Source organism: Odontesthes bonariensis, chromosome 3 (genome assembly GCF_027942865.1).
Source record: "Odontesthes bonariensis isolate fOdoBon6 chromosome 3, fOdoBon6.hap1, whole genome shotgun sequence".
In the NCBI taxonomy this organism is placed as follows: Eukaryota; Metazoa; Chordata; class Actinopteri; order Atheriniformes; family Atherinopsidae; genus Odontesthes; species Odontesthes bonariensis.
In genome coordinates this window covers 5659322-5681721 of record NC_134508.1, presented here as the reverse complement: position 1 = coordinate 5681721, position 22400 = coordinate 5659322, and the positions used below count along the sequence as shown (strand labels likewise).

General features: G+C 43.1%; 1 protein-coding gene across 2 annotated transcripts in view; it reads left to right on the top strand.

Moving 5' to 3' along the window:
• Positions 1-345: 345 nt before the first annotated feature.
• Positions 346-22400, top strand: part of klhdc8a (kelch domain containing 8A) — a 68335-nt gene continuing 46280 nt past the window's right edge. The window contains exons 1-2 of one of the 2 annotated variants that reach the window (XM_075461989.1): positions 346-638; positions 5466-5514. The gene's annotated coding sequence lies outside the window, so the exon portion shown is untranslated. The remainder of the gene's footprint in view (positions 639-5465; positions 5515-22400) is intronic. The other variant, XM_075461990.1, reaches the window with a different exon arrangement.

Below are 22400 nucleotides of genomic sequence, written 5' to 3'. Positions count from 1 at the left end.
GTTAACCGTCATCATTATCATTGGAAATGTGGATCTGCTTGATATCAAAATGCCCGCAATGGCATTTATTGACAAAGATTTATAGGCAGATTAGATTATGTGTTGTAATGAAAAGCAAAAATGTTGCTTTAAAATTGATTGAACACCACAAAGGAGACAAATCAAACTTGTTTCGTGTGGGTCAGCCTCCTATATAAAACAACAGCAGGCTATATGAGCAGTAAAGATCTGCTTCATTTCATCATCAACATGATCTCTCTCTTCCGTTTCAAATTCCTAAAATAGTGTCAGTGGGCTCCTCTTCACCAAATATAGGTTATCATAACACTCAGGCTCTCTCCCTCTCTACCCGGATGTAACATCGAAGTGGGGAGGGAAAAAAAGAAGAAAAATATGAACTTGTGGGAGCTGGAGATGAATACTTCATCTCTGACCCACATAATGGCGATATATCAGGCTCGGTAAGCGCTGTGCGCTCGCGGTGCAGCGGCAGGTTTCGGCTCGCCTCGTCTCCCATCTTCCTCCGCCCGGATCCGACTCACCTCCTCCTTCTCTCCATCTCGCTTTCCGAAGGAGGAGAGGAGAAAGAAACGGAGGCGACTTTCGCCGAGGAAAAAGGGCGACGGAAACGGAAAAAAGTAAGTCGCTCCAAAGGGGCAGTAAATGGATTTTGTTATCGCTCCTCCTGACGAGGACCGAGTCCCGGCTCAGTCGGTAATGCGGCTGCAGCCGGCGGCAGCTCAGCGGTCTCGAGGCGGCTCTAAAGTTAGTTGGTGAGTCGAGCTAGTTGTGACTGAGGCTGCTGCTGTCAAACATTAAAACCCGCTTTGGGCAAGGAGTCGCTCAACTTTGCATTGTTGTTTGCTTGCTTTTGACTTAAGTAATCATTTCAACGGGAAGTTTCATTTCGAATGAGATGTATGGAAGTTTTTCTGTGCCATCAGAGTTTGAATATGAATTTCTAATATTGAATTTTTACAGCATCAAAATCAGAATTTGAATTTGAAAAACCGACAGTGTAAAAAAAAAAAAATCAATTTTTAAAATCAAATATCAGTGTAAAAAAATTAAACATCTAAAAAAAATTCAACATCTAAAAATTCAGTGGAAAAAAATTCAATGGAAAAAGAACCAGACTCAACATCCGGGTAAATAGGGAGAGGCAATCCCTGGCTGTGTTCGAAACCTGCATACTGCATACTTCCATTCTGCATACTGCATACTGATCGATCAGACAGTATGCAGAGCGTTTACCCACAATGCATTTCGCTCCTACCCGAGCCGACATCAGCCGGCCTGAAGCTGATTTCACTTAAGCTCTAAATTCTGTAAACTTTAGCAACATTTGACACATTTTCAGGCGAGAAAGCAGTCGTTTAGATCCCCAACGTGTTGAAAACCTGCCAAAATACCGGCTATTTACAGTTTTGTTCCCACGAATTCGGCGCTACTAAAGCTAGCCGCAGTGAGCAACACACTTCCGGTTATTTTCACAAAATAAAATACCCGTTGCCTTTTATCATAGGGAAAGCCATTACCATACAATTGGTGCTTTTGTTTTGAAAACAGGAAGTGAACCTACCCTCGTTGTAGCTAGCTGGAAACTGCCGTTTTGACAGGAAATGACGATCGACGACGTCACGTTACGTTGCATCTTGGGTAGTTTGAGTATGAGTAGCAACCTCATGATGCATACCCAACATTTCGGTGAATCTAGTATGCATTTGGGAAAAAAGTCAGTATGAATAGTAGGAGTAGTAGGAGAAGTATGCGGTTTCGAACACAGCCCCTGTCTCAATTCATCCAACGGCAGCCAATCAAGTTACGCTCCATTGGACAGATCAGCCATGTCCACCAACGCGGGTTGGTTCTTATCTGGTTCTTTTTCCACTGAATTTTTTTAATTGAATTTCTTTCCACTGATTTTTTTTTAGATGCTGAATTTTTTTCCACTGATTTTTGTTTTTAGTATTTTAATTTTTTTTACACTGTTGGTTTTTCAAATTCAAAGTCGGATTTTGATGCTGTAAAAATTCAATATTAGAAATTCATATTCAAACTCTGATGGCACAGAAAAACTGTACAGAGCAGGCTGCATTGTGTTTTTACTGGTCACCTGAAGAATTCTGGGAAACTTAACAACATGCAGATGTTTCAGAAGTTTTTCAAGGACCTCATATTCCAGACACTATTTTTTTTTTTCTTACATAAAATGTCAACAAAAACTAGCCATAGACTGCACAAAACCCAACAAAGCTGGAAAAATGAACATTAACAGCTCATAAAGCAGAGGAGATTAATCCCGAACTACAGGGAACGTTCATCATACAATAGTCACTTGTTTGCCAGTTGATTTAGTTTTATCAGGCTAAAACTACACAGCACTCCTTACTGAAGGTTACGGAAGTTTAGAAAGGTGTTTTAATGAAGTGGTCAAAATACAGTCATGTGAGAAAGGGAAGACACCCTCTTGATTCTAAGATTTAGATATTTCACGAAAAATTACGTTGATATATTGAAGCAGCGTGTGAAAAATCCAATGCTTCAACAGCTTAGAGAATCACCTTTAGCAGCAATCACCAGCCCAGATCATCAGCCCTCCACCACCGTGCTTGACAGCTGGTGTGAGGTGTTTGTGCTGACACGCTGTGTTTGGTTTTCTCCAAACGTGCTGCTGCTGTGCATTATGAGCAAACATCTCCACTTTGGTCTGTTCCAGAAGTCTTGTGGTTTTTTCAGATGTAACTTTGCAAACCTGAGCTGTGCTGCCATGTTCCTTTTAGAGAGAAGAGGCTTTCTCCTGCAGCCCTTCCAAACAAGCCATACTTGTTCGGTCGTTTTCTAATTGTGCTGTCGTGAACTTTAACATTTAAGATGCAAACTGAGGCCTGCAGAGTCTGAGATGATTTTTACAATTTCTCTGAGCATTGCACAGATTGTCAACGGTGTGGAATGTCTTCCACTTGTGAATAATCTTTCTCTCCGGATGATGATCAATGAATCAAGCGTATCTGATTAGCAGCAGCTGGCTCTTACCTTGTTGATTCCTGTGGCTGTAAATGGGTGGACTTGTTTTACACTCTGCTTCTGGATTTTTGGCTTAATTTTTGTTAAATAATGACACAGTGTGAAATGTCATATTGTTGTGTGTCTGAAGTTGTATTTGCCTACCTTTAAAACTTGATTGTAGGTCCTGTGAATAAAACCTCAGGTTGAACTTTCTTTGTCACACGACCGTATTACAAACATCCCTCATTGTAATGACCATGGCGGCAGTACAAGTTTCCAATCTTCTAAAGCTTTTCAAACTGTTTCACCAAAAAAACTTCCTGCGTTAACCTCTGCGAAGGGAGAATATTGATATATTAGATGACATTAGTCCTTTTAAGTTTGAAGTTTATTGGATTGTTTACATCATTTGCCATAGTTCACTAGTTTCTCAGGCCCCTGCCCATGAAACGATGATTGATGATGATGGATCTTTTGTTGCAGTCCTCCTGACATTGATGACTGTGAATATAAAGACCTTCCGGGCCTTATCTGAAAGGTCACTTACTCGGTATTCCCTACAATTGTCAGTCTTCAGCTGCGTCGAGGTTCTGGCTCTGCACACATGTAAAAGAGGGAGAATGACATTTCTGCGTCTGCCCTTCTCCCACAGGGAGATTACCCCCCCCCCCCCCCCCCCCCCCCCCCACTTCCCCTCTGTTTTTCACTGTCTACCCCAAGCTCGGATCCCTGTTCAATTTACAATGACATAACGCATCTAAATGTTGTATGTGTTGTATAAACCTGTTCTAGGCCTGCTCTTTCTTTCTTTAAAAAAAAAAAAAGGGTGTTAGAATGTAACACGAAACAAAAATGTCAATTTCGAATCATTTAGACCCACAATTAACGTGATTTTTACGAAGTAAAACCCGCTCTAAAAAAAAAAGGGGGGCTGGAAAAGTTGGGTTATCTTAACAGAGCCAAGTCAAATTTTTAAGGACTGCAGAGAAAATGAATAAAAACTATAATATGAGCATTTACGGCTTTTCTAATTCTGCGAATTGGAGAAGCGACGCGTGGTCTGACAAATCAGAATGTTCACGTCTTTCTGGAAATCGTGGACACCCATAATGTTAGTAGCTTAATGCTTCGTGAAGAGGGATTTCTCTCAGTCAGCATCTAAAAAGGAGGAAATGAGAATACATTTTGCTCGTGTTATTGTTACACAGAATATTTACCACAGGTTACAGATGAGCAGTAGCATTTGTACTGACTGTTTGTCCCTCTCGTACTTGTGCTTATTTGCACTTATTTATTTGTACTTAGATAAACTCAGTCAGTGGGGTTACATGGCACTGAAAGGATCAGATAACTGGCTAAATTACAATAAGAATGAGTTGAGCAAGGGTAATTCTCCTTGGATATATGGCGGTGAATGAATCGGATTATAGGCACAAAGCATGTCATACCCCGGTATGATAGGTGGCGCTGTACCCATTCCAACTATTGCTAATAGAGCCACTTCCTGTTGACCCATTCAACAACAAACTCAGGCGTTCGAGAAAATGGCGAATGAAGAGCAAGACGAAGCTACGTCCCTCTACATTTGGTCTGTGATGAGCTGCTTGTTGCACAAACGCGATGCACAACGGCGCATTCTCCATCGCGTTGTTTCTTTCTTTCTGACGGCGACAACAACAGGAATATCGTCTGCTTTGACTTCCGGTTCTCGAGCAAAAAAAATCTTGAGGATGCGCAGAACGCAAAGGACTTTCAACCCAGTTATCTCGGGGTCTTAATCTGATCGCAAGTAACCCGATCCAATTCAATTTCTTGTCAAATTAAGGTGTCAACATGAACTTAACAACTCAGTCTTATTGTAATTTAGCCAATTATCCGATCCTTTCAGTGCCATGTAACCCCACTGAGTGTTAGAGTTCATTTTGTGTTTGGGCTCTGTTCTGGATTACAGTCCGCTGCTTCTTTGGATCCTGTGATCCGGTCGATTTTCAGAAGGTTTCATGTCACACCTTTAACTCCAAAAGTAGCCGAGCAGTTTGTTTGCCTGGGAGCTTGAACGCTGCACTTATGGTTAATTATAGCAAACTTACGCGTTCAGCTGTCAAGCAGCAGCATTCCCCTGAAGTCATGTCATAAAAATTTCAATAACTGTTTTTTTTTTGTTTGTTTTTTTACTGATTTAAGGCCGCTGTTAGCTAGCTAGCCGCTAACATTCAGCCTTTGCGGCTGTGCGGGGTGCATAAAGTTGTTCGGGGCAGATTGCATTGAATTCCTTATACTCGAATGTACTCAGTTCATTTAGTGTAGGAAAAGTGTTGTAACACAGTCACTATACCTCACAGGGGAGGGGGGGATGTAAAGTGTAGGGCTGGAGGGCATTTGTCTCCATTTGTGCTGCAGGAGAACATCTGAGACTTGAGGGGAGAGTTTATGCACCGAAATGTTTTATTTTACAGGTAAGGCTGAAGTTATCCAGGGTTTCCTGCTTGGGATTTAAGCCTGAAGGTACAGTGTTGTCTTTATTTTTCTCCAGTTAAAGAGCCACACCTCTAACACTCCTGCCTTCCTTTCACACACACACACACACACACACACACACACACACACTCCTCACCTCTTCCCTCTACCCTCATCCTTTCTTGTCTCCAAATGCATTGATTACCTTTTTTCACACACTCACAAATACAATTTAAGTCCATTGCAATGCGCAGTATGCAGTGGTTTGTTGTGTCATTACCCTGCACATTTTGCTCATCGGCTAACTGGAGGACGACGCTTCTTCCTGTCTAACGTCGAAGGAACTTTGGCACGGATGCAGTGTCATTCATTGTTGTGAGGATGATGGCCCGTCTCTTTCTGACAAGGCAGCTGCCTCTTAAACATTTTAAATTGGCAGCTGTGTTCCAAAGTAACTATTGGTGTGACAGGTGGCGGCAGGATTTCATCTTATCAACAAACAGAAAATGACACAGTCTACATTCCTCGGATACTAACTATTCTAGAGAGCACCGTTATAGTCATTTACACATTAAGTTTCATACATTTCTGAACGCGTCCCTTACAGATTTTACAGATTCACTTACAGATTTGAAAGGTTTTAAAGCGCGTGTCTCTGAAGCGAACATTGCTGTGATCCTTAAAACATACAGAACAGAACACATTTCTGTAAGTGAAACATCCTCAGGTCAGGTCAGCTAGTTTTCTCTTTTTTCTTTCAGTGCTTTTCATCCTGTTTATGTACCGCGTTTGACATGAGACAAGCCGCAACTGCACCACTACACTTCTTCTCTTTCATTTACACAGTTGCATCTGTTAACTCAAAACCGGCTTGATTGTCGTCATCCAGTTTGTCTGCAGTTGAGTTAGATCCTAACAGATAACTGCTACGGATAGGACTGCAGCATTGTGAGCAGTTGGGTGTTTAAAGTGGACATACGGAAATATAACTTTTTTCTGTGCTTTAGGGCATACATTTGAGTGTCTGAAGTCAGTGCCAACTCAAAAACACAGAACAAACAACCCTGGCATTTTGTTTTGGGCCCCTATATCTGAAAATGTGACAGATTTGGAGGGGAGACATCCGCTTCACAAGATTTTCCTGCAGCCTTTCTTGTTATCTCTGCCCAGGTTTGTCCTCAGATGATGCTGTATTCACTGTAGCTTGGAAGTAGGTAGTTGAAACTGTTTTTGTTCCATTTTTTTTTTTTTTTTCTTTGCGACTAACATCAAATCTCACTTGTTGCTGCATGGTTTACTGAAGTGAAGAAACGAACGAGCTAATAATGCTCTACTGGTACTTTGTTGAATGTTTTATGTGCTGACCAGGAAATCTGACTTGATGTTGGTGTTCTTACATTTTTTTATCAGTTAGAGCAGTGATACTCACTATTTTTTTCACAAAAGCCACATTGGCAGAGCAAAATCAAGGGAAGAGCCACTTTTGCGACAACATACTAAGTTTCCCTTTTGCAAATATGCATTTCTACATATAAAACATCACACAAAAAAAGGAACAACACAGCCAATACATTTTCAATTCAGACCACATTTACCTTAATACTGGGATGAGCGGAAGCTGGCATGCATGTCCTCGACTTTCTTCATGTTGAATTTGTAGTTTGTTGTTGTAATCATAGTGAGACATTCAGGATGAGCATGGTTTTTGTGCTGGTTTTTGCCCTTTTTTAATTAAAAAACGATCCATTGTGCCTGCATCTCGCGCTGGCTAAAGGAGCTAGCGTGCTCTGCGGTCAGTGTGAGGTGGTTTAAGCGGGCTGCGTTGCCAGGTTTAACAGTGTGCCCCCTTTAGGAAACACCATTAAGCCTTAATTAATACTTAATGAAAATACTTAATACTACAAAAACGCAAACTTAATATAAATACCTAATACTGTGCAGTTTTCGCCATATGTTATTTGAAAAAAACTATATTGTTATTGTTAAGCTACTATGTGAGTGCGAGCCACCAATTAGAGCTCGAGGAGCCACGCAATGAGGATCTCTGAGTTAGAAGATAGAAATTCCAATTTCCCATTTGTAATTTATAGCATCATTAGCACAGTGCTGATAACAGCCGTTACAGAAACAAAGTCCTGAGAAATATTGCCCAAATTAGCAAACCTTTCTTAATTTCAGCTACAAAAAAAGCTCAAACAAAACTCAGAGGACATAACACGGTGAATTCCAGAGTTTATGGAGCCAGTGTGGAATTAAGAGATTACGAAGTGAGTTCCCAGAGGTGTTATTAGCTGTAACATTCTACAGTGTGCGTCTTAGCAACTTGGGCCAGTTTAACACATGATGTGCCTAAAAGACAGATCAGTGGCACTACCAGCGGTCCAACTGCAGATGAGTGAAAGTAAGTGTTTGAGAATATAGTTGCCTGTCCGTCAGTTTGGTGTGTGGTTTGAGGTGTGAGGCAGTTCACCGTATACTCTCTCATACCATGACAGGGTGCTCCAAGAGTTATCTTCCCTGAGGAAGATGGGGCAGAGTGGTGCCCAGCAGGTCACTCCTGTGACACATTAATGGGGGGAGAAAAAGGACGGCTGTACTGTCTCCGTGTGTTTTGACATGTCACTGACATTTCATTGTGACCTCAGTAAATTTTGTCAGCTAGTTAAAAAGTCGAGGCGATGGAGACCGCAAGGGCTGTGATTGGTTGGCTGACAACATCATTTCCTGAATCACTTTTCCGGTTTAGCTCCTTCCTCTCAGAACAACAACACCGCCATTTTTGAAAGAGTTTACTGTGTGGCCAGTCAACATTTGGTCAACATTATTTGCATTTGAAAATCAATAAGCTCCAACTCCAACAACAGTCTTTCTCTCTCGGTCGCCATCGTTCACTGTGAGGAGTGGAACGGAGCCGGAAGGTGAACCATCCATCAACCACTTTCACCATAGACGTTGCGAGATTGGGTCGTTTTACGTAGGGACGCCTACTGATCGGGAGGTGAACTGCCTTGCGTATCCGACAGCCTGACGGAGAACTTCGAAAGGACGGAGAGCTGACGGAGAAGCATACTGAAGCCTTTAAAGGAGAATTCCGGCTATTTTACAAACATATCCCATCTGTTGGAGACCCTGGAAAGTTGGCCAAAGGGAAAAAAGCGAGAAATTTTCATACCCGCTGCGCAAAGTTTTGCGCTGCGCTGATTTCCATGAAAGCGGGCTCTATCGGGCAAGCTTTTAACCTTTCCTGAGGCTCTTAACGTGTATCAAAATACTTTTTACCGAATTGGCCGTGGTGTCAGTAGCAATACAATTCAACCCAGGGGCTAACCATACCATTAGCTAGCACAGACATTATACATTTTGAGATTTCAAAAACAGCGTACTTACCTTTCTCAGCTTCCGTGTTCCACAGGCGTGCGCACAAATTAATCGATCGCCGGAATTCTCCTTTAAGTCAGTCAAAAGTAACGGAAACAGATAGACCATCTATGGAATATTTAAATGATCAAATCTGACCGTCAGTAGAATGACGTGCACTGCAATTAAACTGTGCACTGATTCATACAATTGTTGGCCTACCTAAATACCAGAACCCTGTGAAGTCAGGAAAGTTATAAAGTGTTTTAAACTAAAATAAGTTTAAACTGAAAAAGAATCCAGACCCTCCAGTTTTAGTGAGATGAACACTCATGTGCTATTATCTCTGGAACATTGATTTAAAAATGGAAAGAGTGAAAATGTGTGTCTTCAAAGTAACCAAGAGTGCACTTCCTTTGATGTCTGGTTACTTTTTCTGTTTTGTTACAGTGCAAACTTCATTCCGGTTCAATAGCTGTGTGTTTGGGGGGGGTTGTTGTTTTCCTCCCTGCGCTGGCACCCTGCTGGTCAACTCGACAGGCTCCATACAGATAAAATACGAAGGCTGCTTTTTGCCACACAGAGCTACCGTCACTGTGTTCCACATGTCTGTTCTCATCCGGATGTCTCATGTAAAGGTGCATAAACCTAGGAGTTTATAAACCTATGAAGACCACGCTCACTCTACGCTGAGATCTAATGGTTAAAAGAGATGTGTTTAGCCCATTGTCCATACGTTGACACAATTTCCGAGGACTTTTCAACGCACTCCTCTCAACCCCGTCTCTACATATCAATTCATAGCAGGTGGTTTTATAGGAAGTTTGCAACTCAGCTCCCGTACCCTAACTCTAAAGCTGGATTTACAGTTGACGCGTCGCTCACGGCGGTGGCGGCCTGTGACGTCAAAATGGCGTTTCAGGCCTGGCGCTTCCCTTGAAAAGACGGCGCAGCGCGTTGTCGTGCACCAGTCGATTTTTGTAACTTGGCTGCGCTGAGAACGACAAACCGGATGGACCGTTGTGAGACCAGGCTCAGTCAGGAGGTGCGTTTGTACAGGCAGCTGTACGAAACTGCAGTGAAACAGCACAGGGAGCACGTAAACTCCCAAAACTGGTGACAGAGATTGGCAGAACTTTGGGGAAAGAGGGAGAGTTCTGTAAGAATGTGTGGAAGAGGCTACGGGACAGATACGTGAAGGCAAAGAAGAGGGCAGAGACTCTGTTGATGCCGGGGGCTTCAAACCTTCACCTCTATTAACTGAATTAAAAAATTTAAATTCTCCAGATACTGCAGCAGCATCATTGATGACAGTGTTCCTGCTCTTCATTGTTTTCTTCTCGACTTTCGTGGCTGTAGAGTAGCGGTAACCTTCACGTAGCAGCGACACCTCTGTGACGGAGAAAATTGCAACTACTGGCGCATCGACTTGCGCCACTATATATAGCGGGCACGAAATCGTGACGTCATTAACACCGCTCCCGCTAGGAGACACAGCAACCATGCTAGAGGACCAGGACATGCCAAAGCACGCTGAAAGTAGGCCGCCCTCTCCTGGATCACGAGGCATTTTATCGGCTTTTTGGAACCTCAAAGGAAAAGTGACAGCCCTATTGTACATTGCAGTACAATGGACACAGATGTTATTCACACATTATTGAAAATGGGACTGCTCTTAAATGTAAATGATCTACACTGATCTACGGTTAAGGTTTCCATTGTGCAGATTTCTGTTAGTTTTTGTGCAGAGGGGCAATAAAGCAGCTCGAGGCAGTTTCTTTCAGGGGCTGGAGAAATTATTGATGCACTGCGATGAAACTGTTTGTGTAACAAGAACAACTTCTCCTCTTTGTGCAAAGAGTTTTTCGTGGAGGGCGGGAGTTGTGCGCTGCTAAAATTCAATACATGGCTTTGAGTTCTGGGTTGATCAGCAGATCCAAAAATAGTTCCGACTGGCTCAGCTAGAAAGAATAGCAACAACCCTAACAAGCTTCATTTCTTTAGGTCAGTCGACTGAGTTTGAAGAGTAAAAAAAGTGGTCCGGTTTGTGCTCAGCACACTGCGTGCTAAATTATTAGTATGCAGTGCAAGAGCTAGTGACCCAAAGGGACTCATACTGTTTGTGTTTATGGTGCCTGACAAAGTGAACGTTTCAGACAAGCAGCCTGGTCACCGTGTATCTGTAGGACATGGAGATGAAAGCCAGCCTGCCTGCTGTGGTAAGGGCCCAGAATACACTGTCCAGTATTTCCTGCTGTTTTATAATGCACATGTACACACACACACACACACACACACAGAAACAGAGGCAGACAGTCGTTGTGTTCTATAGGTTTCGTGTGAACATAAACACACATCCCAAAACCTTCACCAACACGCTCCCTTTGAAGAGTTGTTGCTTGAGAGAAATGAAAAATGTGCTCAATTTACACAAATGCTCTCGCTGAAAGTCAACCTACTCAAATCTTTAAAGGGTAGTAGTGTCGTAAACACACACAAATACTTACACATAAAAGCGTGGTGCACTGAAGGAACCATTTGGGAGTTATTTCCAATTCTGCTGACAGTAGATAGGTTTTACTATTCACTCTCACTATCACATAGTAATTACTTATAAGGCCACAGGGATTATGATGTTCCCAACTCCCCTCTGTAATAGAGCTTGTGCTTCATATAACCCTTTAGCTTTGCTCCACAGTCTTTATCACCCCCCTTTAATTGAGCCGTCCCTCCCTCTCATTATCCCTCCATATAATATCCTCCATCCATTAACTTAGCCCACTTCTCCTGCTCCTCAGCCTTACTTCCCCTCCTCATCCTGCCTCCCCTCCATCTTCCCTGTCTTTCCCCGGTGCTTTTCCCCCCTCTGCTCTTTTCTTCACTCAAGCCTTCACAGCAGTGCCACACTGGATCAGCTCAGCCTAATGTGACTTCTCCACAGCAGTAAATGAAAGGGAGCAGAACCACAATGCCCAAAGTATATGAGCGTCTGAGTTTGCTGAGGGGGAAGTGCTTACAATGCAGTAAAGTAGTAACTGAATATATACGCGACCCTTATGTAATCAGGCATGTGCTGCGACTCATACACACCATATCAAAGCCCACATAAGGCTTTATTGTCTCAGCTCTGCCAATGTTTGCCGTTTCTGAAGTGCCTGCATCTATTTCTGTCTTGTCTCTATGGCTCCTGGTGCAGCAATATGCAAAATGCAGCCATGTACATTGATTAGCTGCTGTGGCTTGGGCTGAATCTGACTCTGATGAAAACTCATTTGAATGTTTGTGCATAAGAGCATCAAAGAGGTGTTGGCGTGGGGTCTGGCAACCCATCTAGGATGTACCCCCGCCTCTTTGCCCAATGGCAGCTGGGAAACGCTGCCATGTAATTAATGGAATGAAAAGCTGGTTTAGTTAATGAAAAAAAAAACATTCTCTATAAGATGCGGTAGATTTACTAATGCTTTGCACCTAGCTGAAACGCTCTCTGGGCTTTAAAAAGTCACTTCTTTATTATTCATTAAAAAGGGACAATGCAAAGTTAACGTCTGAAGGCAAAGATCTGGGAAGCAGATTATTTAAATGAATTAGTGTTGGTGGAGATCACTGGTCACTTTATATTTTTAAACTGTTTTTTAAATTCTTAGATTGTTTTTAATTGTATAAACATTTATTTTATTTATTTTTTTGGTTTATTATGTCTTGCTACTGATTGCTTGAATTTCCTTCGGGATCAATAAAGTATCTATCTATCTATCTATCTATCAGCTTGCTGTTAGCTTACCTTAGCTCTTGAAAAGCTAAATAAGCTTACAGGCTCAGTTATGGAGAGTTTTCCAAACTCGTACTTTCTTTTTTTGCTCTGTTGTGAACAAGACAGCTTTTCACCTCTCACTTTTAGACCAAAATTAGATGCCATTTAGACATTTGGCAATGTAATCCTTTCTCCATCTTTTCAACTGAATCTGGCTAGGTGGGTAAGGGTTAGGTTTATTACCTTAACTGCAGATTAATCTAAGATTCTGTGATTTTTTTTTTCTCCCTCCATCACTTCAGAACTTCTTTGTACTGACTGAAAGGGTTAGTTTTAAATGGGCTGACTGTTACATGAAAACCGGAGCAGGAGAGAGAAATAGCCTTTGGATTCTTCTCCCCTTTAACGTGACGACACACTTGAGTTGCTACAGTGACAGTGTTCTCACTTTTAGCTGAACCGTGCACACACACACACACAGGGCCACACGCACTCAAATAAAAGACACACAAAGACGCAGAAGGGCAGCCACGGGAGGGAGGGGGACAGAGTGAGCTGTTTGCCTTTTAAAGGCAGATAAGAGAAACACCAACTGCTCCACAACAGCCTCGGCCAACAATCAGCCACAACTGATTTAGTCTCAGCTCTCTCATTATGGGACCTGGACTCTGCAAAGCCTGATTACATCTGTTAATGCGCTTCATCAGCACCGATACAGACAGAAGGACAGCTGTGCGGGTGCATTTGCCACCTCGATCTGGTGTAAAATATGTAAATGGCAACATTCATTGTGAGGTGGCCAGCAGCAGCACGGTTAAAAGAAGTGACAGCAGCAAGTAATACTGCTGCTCCTGAGGTAGAGGCACCATTATTAAGCCTCACTGCAGAGTCTCTTTGTCTTTAGAGGCCATTTTTATTAATACCAGCACATGGTGTGTTTTTCTGTGGAATGGAGATAAGATTAGCAGGGAGAGTAGCCAGTTGCCCTCCGGAAGCTGAGGGATGCCGACTCTCTTCTCGGCCCATTGATCCAGAGTCCAGCTGAAATTCAGAGGAGAGTCTTGGTTGAACAACTCCGTGCAGCTCACAGACCTTCAGACTTGAGCTTTCTGCTCTGCTCTGTCAACGCAGCTCATTCGCCTAATCCTGTAAGGACTGTTGGATCGTTTAGAGCGGGGCAGACAGGTAAACCAGAGCCTCGTGTAAACTTCAGGCTGACCGTCGGCTCGATTTCTGCAGCTGCGAGTGAGAACGAGATATTGCTTTAACTGGCCGGAGAGAAGCTGAGCTGTGGATCCGTCAGGCGGAGAGGCTGAATATTCTCCTGCTGAATGTGCCATATGTTCGCATTCAGAAGAACAGCTCTTGCACCTCGAGCTATTACTGCCAAGAGACAGTGTAAATGCCATGTACGGTATTGTGTTAGGCCAGTGATACTCACAATTTTTTTCACAAGAGCCACATTGGCAGAGAAAAATCAAGGGAAGAGCCACTTTTACAGCAACATACTAAAGTCCCCTTTTGCAAATAAGCTTTTCTACATGTAAAAAATCCCACAAAAAAAGGAACAACACAGCCAATACATTTTCAATTAAGACCACATTTACCTTAATACTGGGATGAGCGGAAGCTGGCATGCATGTCCTTGACTTTCTTCATGTTGTATTTGTAGTTTGTTGTTGTAATCATTAGCCCCTTTCACACTGCGACCCGCTACCTTAGCGGGTCCAAATTGCACCTTCGACCCGCGTCGAGCAATGTGAACGCTTGGCGTGTTAGGTGACCCGTGTCACCTGAAGCCGAGTTCAGGGGGCGTTGCCTAGTGGCAGAGCGTCACACGAAACACAGAAAATGCTGGGCGTGTACAATGACGTAGGCACAAGCCATGCGTCGGAAGTAGGGTTAAATATACCTTGAGGACTCGATTTTGCAATTGTATATGCAGTTATGTTATTTTACGGGGTGTGGATGGTTACAACGTGGGATGCCGCCGAAGAACATATGCGGAGAATACAAGAGCACTATAGTCCCCGAAATGTGGCGGTAAATAACGTCCTCTGCTCGGGGGCTGAGGAGCTCGCGGACCTCCTTGTCTCCCCAGTTGGCCATATTAAAAAATGTCTCAAACTTGATGTAGGCTAAAACAGAGTAAAACTTGTCCTCACCTGTCGCTGTTGTTCTGAATCAGCTGTCCATTCTGTCTTTTAAACTCCTCACGTCACGCCACGCCCACGTCCGACCCGCGTCAATTGTGTTCACACCAAACTCGGCAAAAAGACTAGGGTCCGACGCGGGTCGAAAGGCGAGTCGAGTTGACGCGGCAGCCCGGGTCGGCAGTGTGAACGCAACAGCGGACACGCTAAATTTGCAGATTAAACGCGGGTTATTCCTCAGTGTGAAAGGGGCTATAGTGAAACATTCAAGATGAGCATGGTTTTTGTGCTGGTTTTTGCCCTTTTTAAATTAAAAACCAATTCATTGTCCCTGCTTTTCATTTCTCTGATTTTATCTATTGTTCTTATTTCTTTCTTTTTTGTTTAAAATTTAAATCATGCTTTTTGTTTCTACTGTTTTAATGTCTCTGTAAAGCACTTTGAATCGCCTTGTAGTTGAATTGTGCTATACAAATAAACTTGCCTTGCCTTGCCTGTATCTCACGGTACACCCGACATTTGCCTGCTCTGGCGTCTTCATGCTGATTTTCGTTTGGTTTTTGTGCTGATTTTTGTCATTTTTTAATTAAAAACCGATCCATTGTGCCTGCATCTCGCGCTGGCTAAAGGAGCTAGCGTACACTGCGGTCAGTGTGAGGTGGTTTAAGCGGGCTGCGTTGCCAGGTTTAACTGTTCCTCCTTTAGGAAACACCATTAAGCCTTAATTCATACTTAATAAAAATACTTAATACTGTGCAGTATTCGCTGTATGTTATTTGAAAAAATGTATTGTTATTGTTACCATATTGTTATAAGCTACTATGCGAGTGTGAGCCACCAATTAAAACTTGAGGAGCCGCCGCACAATGAGTATCTCTGTGTTAGGCTAAAGCAAAGTACCGAAATAGGCCTTCTGTCCTGAAAATCCTACAGCCTTAGTGTTTAACTCTCTTTGTTAGGGTCTTTGTAAACTGCACCCTTCAGACATCACATGTCAATGAAACAATAAGCGTGTTTACAAGGACAGTGGTCTGTTTAAATGGCTGTTACTGTAGCTCAAGTCAACCATGCCTTTAACTGTGCTGAGTGGGGAGTTTACCTCTTTAGCCTGAGTCTGAGCTCAGCTTTGGTGGCTCTCGCACCCAGTTCTGCTTCCTTTCAATCCAAATTAGGGAGCTTCTGACACCGAATTCTTATACGAACATTCTTTAAGTGGCGAGCTTTAAAGTGTGTTCAAACGCTGCTGGCGATGAACAGAGCTGGTTTCATCAAAGCTACCAAAGTGAGAACTACAGAAGGTGTCTGTTGCCTCATGTAAATATTCCGTCGGTGTCACGGAACATTTGGAGAAGGATGAAGCGCTCCCACAACATTCGGCACCTTGTGTGTAAGAGGATGCAGAAAGAGAGGTGTTGAGTTGGCGAGTAATTCTTTCAAGAAAGGAGCAGTTCTTCCTGTTCTTTCAAAGGCTGCAACAGTAACTAATCTGAGAAAATAATTTTGCTGTGGAAGCTTTAATTATTGACCATAACGACGGAGACCCCTGCTGTCACAGCAGACCCCCCCCCCCCGTGAGGTGTTTCATGAATTTTAGCTATTCTGAACAGAATCTAATGCCTCATGCTTTATAAAGTAACAGTGCAGCAGTGTGAAATAACAGCACATTACATTGGTACTATGGCTTGATTGAATTTAACAATACTAGTATTAATTGCGAAAGGGGAATTATATAAGAAGAGATTTATTGTGGAGAGCCATTGTTTGAGGTTGTTGTGATGAGCAGTGATGATCCCTTGTGCCAGTCCTTATTGCAACCGTTATGAGGAAGCCTCTGATTGCAGATACCCAATATCTAGCTTTGCTCGTTCTTAACCATGTAAAAAAAAAAGGGATAAATGGGGATTCAGTCACTTGTTAAACATTTGTCACATTTATGTTAACAAATACGTTTGAAAATGGCTTCGACTAATTGATACCGTCAAGTTTAGCATGAGATCGTCTCACTGAAGTGAATGTGTTGAAAAAAATAAAAAGTAGTAAAACAATTAAAAAAAACAAAAATCGACGTTGTTTACTCAGCAGTCGGCAGCACTGAATGCCAAACATGTTGTCTTCTCTTTTCTGTGTTGCCTCCTCGGGTTAAACAGATCTATATCCACAGCGCTGAGTTTATTCTGATGACGCTTCTGGCTTGTGCTGAGGTTTACCCGATAAGGCTTGTTTGAGCCAAAAAAGGACAAAACACTGCCGATCGTATCGCACGGCGAGCTGGGAAACTGCCGGTGGACCAACGCAGCATTGTTAAAACCAGACTGGTGTGAAATGCTGTTAGTGTGATAAAGTTTCTCTGCTTAGGCACACACACATCCGTTGAAGTGTGCACATACACGAACCATGTGCTCAGACGGATTTTTTGTCATTTTTAGCTGTGTACTGATGTCAGTTACAGACTGCAGCACAGATGCGCCATTTGAATAGTGCAGACTAATTAGATACAAGTCAATAAATGATTCCGTGCTGAACTGCATGCTCACACACACACACACACACACACACACACATAAACAGAAAGCGAAAGCAGAACAGAAGCACACCATCATTTTTTTTGTACTAAAAACATCTGGATGTATGACGTTTTGGAAGTCTTTGCATTTTAAGGTGGGTGGGGGTGTGTCTGCTAGTGTAAGTTTTTCTCAGATTCTTTGCTAAATCAATGTCTGCTGTTGTGCAACTGATCGAAACCCATCCGTGGGGAAACCTGTTGTCTAGTAGCCTCGGTTGGGCCATCATAATCAGGGGCTGTGAATGGGCGGTCACTCCCCTCTCTGAAACCACTCCTTGGTTAACTCGGTGGGTGGTCTCAGCCAAGTACAATTAGCTAACACGAGAACAGCCGTGTCCAATTGTGCCCACAGCATAAAATAAGGGGTTACGCCTGAAGCGTCAGCCATTCTTGGGTAAAGACATGCGTGTCTACTGAGCAAGGCCACTGAACAAGGCAAACCTGTCCTACTTGCCTCATCCATGTTGCTCTGGCCTGACCACCTGCTTTAAAATGTGCCTCAATCCCATTTCTGTTGTCTCCGGCTCGCGTAGAAGGTTTCACACAACCAAACGCCACCGCAACCATAATAACCTCCGCTCTCTAAAACACACTCTACTCTGTGACTCTTCCTTGTCTGTGGGGTTGTGGAACTGCCAATTGGCGTTAAACAAAGCAGACTTTATTACGGTTTATGGCAACCAACTGTCACTTGACATCCTGGCTCTCACTGAGGCCTGGATTAAGCCTGAAAACAAAGCTACACCGGCTGCACTTTCGACCAACCACACATTCTCCCACACCTCTGGTCCATCTGGGAGAGGTGGTGGAACGGGCCTGCTCATTTCCAACAAATGGAAATGCAACCAACTGCTACCCATAGCTGAATACAACACCTTTGAACACTGTGCCATTTTGGTAACTGCACTGGTCAAAATCTATATGGTTGTCGTATATCGCCCACCAGGACAACTCTGTGACTTTCTAGATGAACTAGACACCTTGCCCTCTTCCATCCCTGAGCATGACTGTCCCATAATGGTCCTTGGTGATATGAATATCCACCTTGACAGTCCTAACTCTTCAGATTTTCTGACATTAATGCACTCATTTGAGCTACAACTGGTTTGCAGTGCTCCGACTTTCACAAGACACTGTGCCACAGAGTCTGTCACACCTCTGCACTTTTCTGACCACTATTTCATTCAATTCAGAGTGAGTCTCCCAAGAAGACCCTCTGCTTCCACCCCTATGGTTTCCTCCCGCCACAACCTGTCGCCCACCCGCTTCTCCTCCTTTGTTGCCTCCGCTCTTACAACCTCAAGCACATTCTCCTCCCTTGAAGTTAATGTGTGTCTAAACTTCTCACATGTAGCCGTCCTACTACATATCCGCTGGACCCTGTTCCTACTAATCTATTCCAATCCATTGCTCCTACTGTAACTGCAGCAGTTACACATGTGATCCATGCTTCACTAACATCGGGCACATTTCCTACCACATTCAAACAAGCTCGGGTTCCACTGCTGCTCGAAAAACCTTCCCTCCCTCCAACTCATGTGGAGAACTATCGGTCGGTCTCTCTCATCCCGTTTCTGTCCAAAACCATTGAAAAGGCGATCTTTAAGCAGGTCACTGATTACCTCTCACAACACAACCTCCTTGATCCAAACCAATCTGGGTTTAAAAGTGGACTACACTGAAACGGCTCTGTTGACTGTAACAGAAGCCTTAAAAGAAGCCAGAGCGACAGCTAAATCATCAGTACTTATCCTGCTCAACCTCTGTTTGACACTGTCAACCATTGTATCCTTTTGTCCATATTCTCTTGCATGGGCATCACAGGGAGAGCTGGTCGGTCACTGGTCGGTCATTCAAAGTATCCTGGCTTGGTCAAACTTCTGCAGCGCACCATCTCGCCACAGGGGTCCCCCAAGGTTCAGGACTGGTTCCTCTTCTCTTTGCCATATACACCACTTCACTGGGCCAGATCATCTGATCACAAATGGCTTCTCATACCAGTGTTATGCTAACGATACCCTGCTCTATCTGTCATTCCCACCTGACGACCACACGGTCTCAGCATGATACTCAAACTGTCTCTCTGACATATCGAAATGGATGAAAGCCCATCACCTCGAACTGAACCTCTCTAAAACTGAACTGCTTGTCTTTCCAGCCAAACTAACCATACACCCCAACATTTGCATCCATAATTGAATTACTATCTCTTGCTCCATCAAAGGTAGCTAGAAACTTGGGTGTCATGATTGTTGACCAACTAACCTTTAAAGATCATGTTGCCTCCGTTGCTCGATCATGCCGCTTTGCATTGCTAAACATAATAAAGATCAGGTCATACCTAACCCAACACACCACCAGCTGCTGGTGCAGGCTATGGTCATGTCCCGCCTTGACTGCAACGCTCTCCTAACTGGTCTCCCAGCCTGTGGTGTGAAACCACTACAGATGGTCCAGAACGCGGCGGCGCGTCTGGTGTTCGATCAGCCGAAAAGAGCACACGTCACCCCTCTGTTCATTGAACTCCACTGGCTGCCCTTAGCCGCCCGCATCAAATTCAAGTCACTGATGTTAGCCTATAAAGTCCTAAATGGAACGGCTCCCATCTACTTGAATGCTCTTGCAAAGGCTTACGTCACAACTCGGTCACTCCGGTCGTCACAGGATTGTCATCTAGCAGTGCACCACGCTTAAGACAATCCAGACTCTTTTCATGTGTCGTTCCACGATGGTAGAATGACCTACCGAGCTCTTCAATAACAGAGGCCTCCCTATCTATCTTCAAAAAACTCTTGAGGACCCCAGCTCTTCAGAGAGCATCTCTTACTCTAGCTCTTACCCTGTACTTTCCTACCTCTCTACTGCACTTTATCTTTCTGTACTTCCCTCTATGCCTGCACTCTATCTCTACACTGTCACCCCTGTCACCTCCGACAGAGTCTGAATAGTGGTTTCCTTCTGTGTAGCTTATTGTTATTGTTAGCTTTGATGTTAGCTGTAATGTTATATTTTCATTTGTAAGTCGCTTTGGATAAAAGCATCTGCTAAATGCATAAACATAACATGAACAAATCACAGCCCGACCTGTGACATAGAGTTGAAAGGAGGGTTGAGGTGAGACTCAGAGAAGATGGTTTCCGAAACATTTCAAACCACAGTAGTTTTTAAAGGGGGCCGCTGCATTTCAGGCTGTTGCTGGGCTAGCTGAGATGCTGATCCCTTTCATCGTGAATTCAAACCTTAATCTGTTTTTGAGTAGCATGATACGCATGAATACAGATTATTTGTGTGCTATATGCTAGATTTTATTATGAAGATTATCTTCAAAACAAGCAGAAGCCAAAATATGTTTATGCCACTTCGTCACAGGAGCTGCACAATATTGGCACTTGTTTTGGCATCAGTTTGCTTTCTTCATACTGAGATCACCTTATCACTAACAACAGTGCAAACAGGTTTATATATATATATATATATATATATATATATATATATATATATATATATATATATATATATATATATATCATGGTGCAATTCTTTGCAAGAATATTAAGCCCTTTTTCCTATTTTATTGCCTTGCATTTGGGAAATACAGTGCAATCCTAAGACATGTAAACATTTAGCCTTCAGACCACTTAAGTGATGCTTTAGCATTATGCTTAGTTTTGTTGTCATTCTGAAAGTTGAACCTCAGCCGACTCAATTCTTTGAAAGGCTGAAACTGTTGGTAGAGGCAGAACTGATATTTAAAGTTTTTATTCACAAAATCAATCAAGTTGACATTGCTGAAACAGACCCTGGTGGATGATGTACTATGCACGGAAGGAAGCGGTAAGGACTGCAGGGGAAGAAGGCGACAGATGAGTGTCCAGGTGAGTGTTCTTAGTGAGTGTGCTTAGTGAAAGAACTGAGTTTAGTGACCGGACAGGGTTTGCCTGTCATGTGATGGCCCCAGCCCCTAGCCTCTCTTCCATTAAGGCCAGTTTTTTTTTCGTCCTTTTTCCCTCTTTATTAGTTTGGACAGTTTCGTGTAGGTCCATTAGAAAAATAAAAATAGAAATAGAAAAATACTTTATTCATCCCTCAGTGGGGGAAATTTTTAGTTTTTGATTTGTCAATTAGTCACGAAACCACTAATCAAAATATATTCCAGGCTGTAAGACAAAAAAAACAACAAAAAAAGTGTTTTAGGGAGTGCATACTTTCACGTGGCACTCACACACATTTCCCCCAAAAATCTCAAAAACCTTTCTGTGTGCTGTTTTGAGCTTTTTCCACATTCTCTGAGAAAGACCCCTCCCTTCTGGAAACCACCTGCATCTTTCACTTAAACATTTATTTCAATATAAAATTGTAATCTCCGAGCTAACATCAACATCACAATTTTTCTGCTTTAATGAGACTGTCACTCCCATGTAATTGCAGGCCTTAAACAGATACCTTACTGTAGGCTAATCTTCTGACGTATAGGACTGCCTATACAGATCACATTAGACTTGGTTGTCATGTGACTGTTGTCACTAGTTGCTGTGGTTACAACCTAGATGTGTTTTTTGTGTGTGTGTGTGTGTGTGTTTGAATAAAAGCTGCTTTCTTAATCTATATACCAAGATCATCTTGTCACAGTGATACTGACATCATCAGTTGCTGAAAGAAGAGATCAATGTGCAGTATCCAGCCATGTTTGAGCATTAAAGCGGCACTATGCAACTTTCAGTAATACGGGGTTTGTTTACCATGCAATACACACCCCAAAGCTGTAGGGGGAGCTCCGTAGAAAATAAGGCGACAGTCTAGCCACATTATATATTACTACTCTAGAAGCTAACCACATTCAATTTAGCCGTCGACAGCTAATGGAGAGAGGTGTGTCTTATCAGGCTCCCTGCCTCGGCTCAGAGCCCTTTAGACCTGCCGTGAAGCAGTAGTTCTCGGCTCTCGTGTGTCGCGAGACTTCCAGAGGTAAACAAAGCACGCGGCGCCACAGGCAAAGTTGCAAGTGCTGTTTCGGGCTAGGGCCATCAGATGGAGATGGAAATGTCACCGTTTTCATCAGAACAGGTCAGCCAAGCTATCTGATGATTGCCAAGCAATTTTATGACCATGA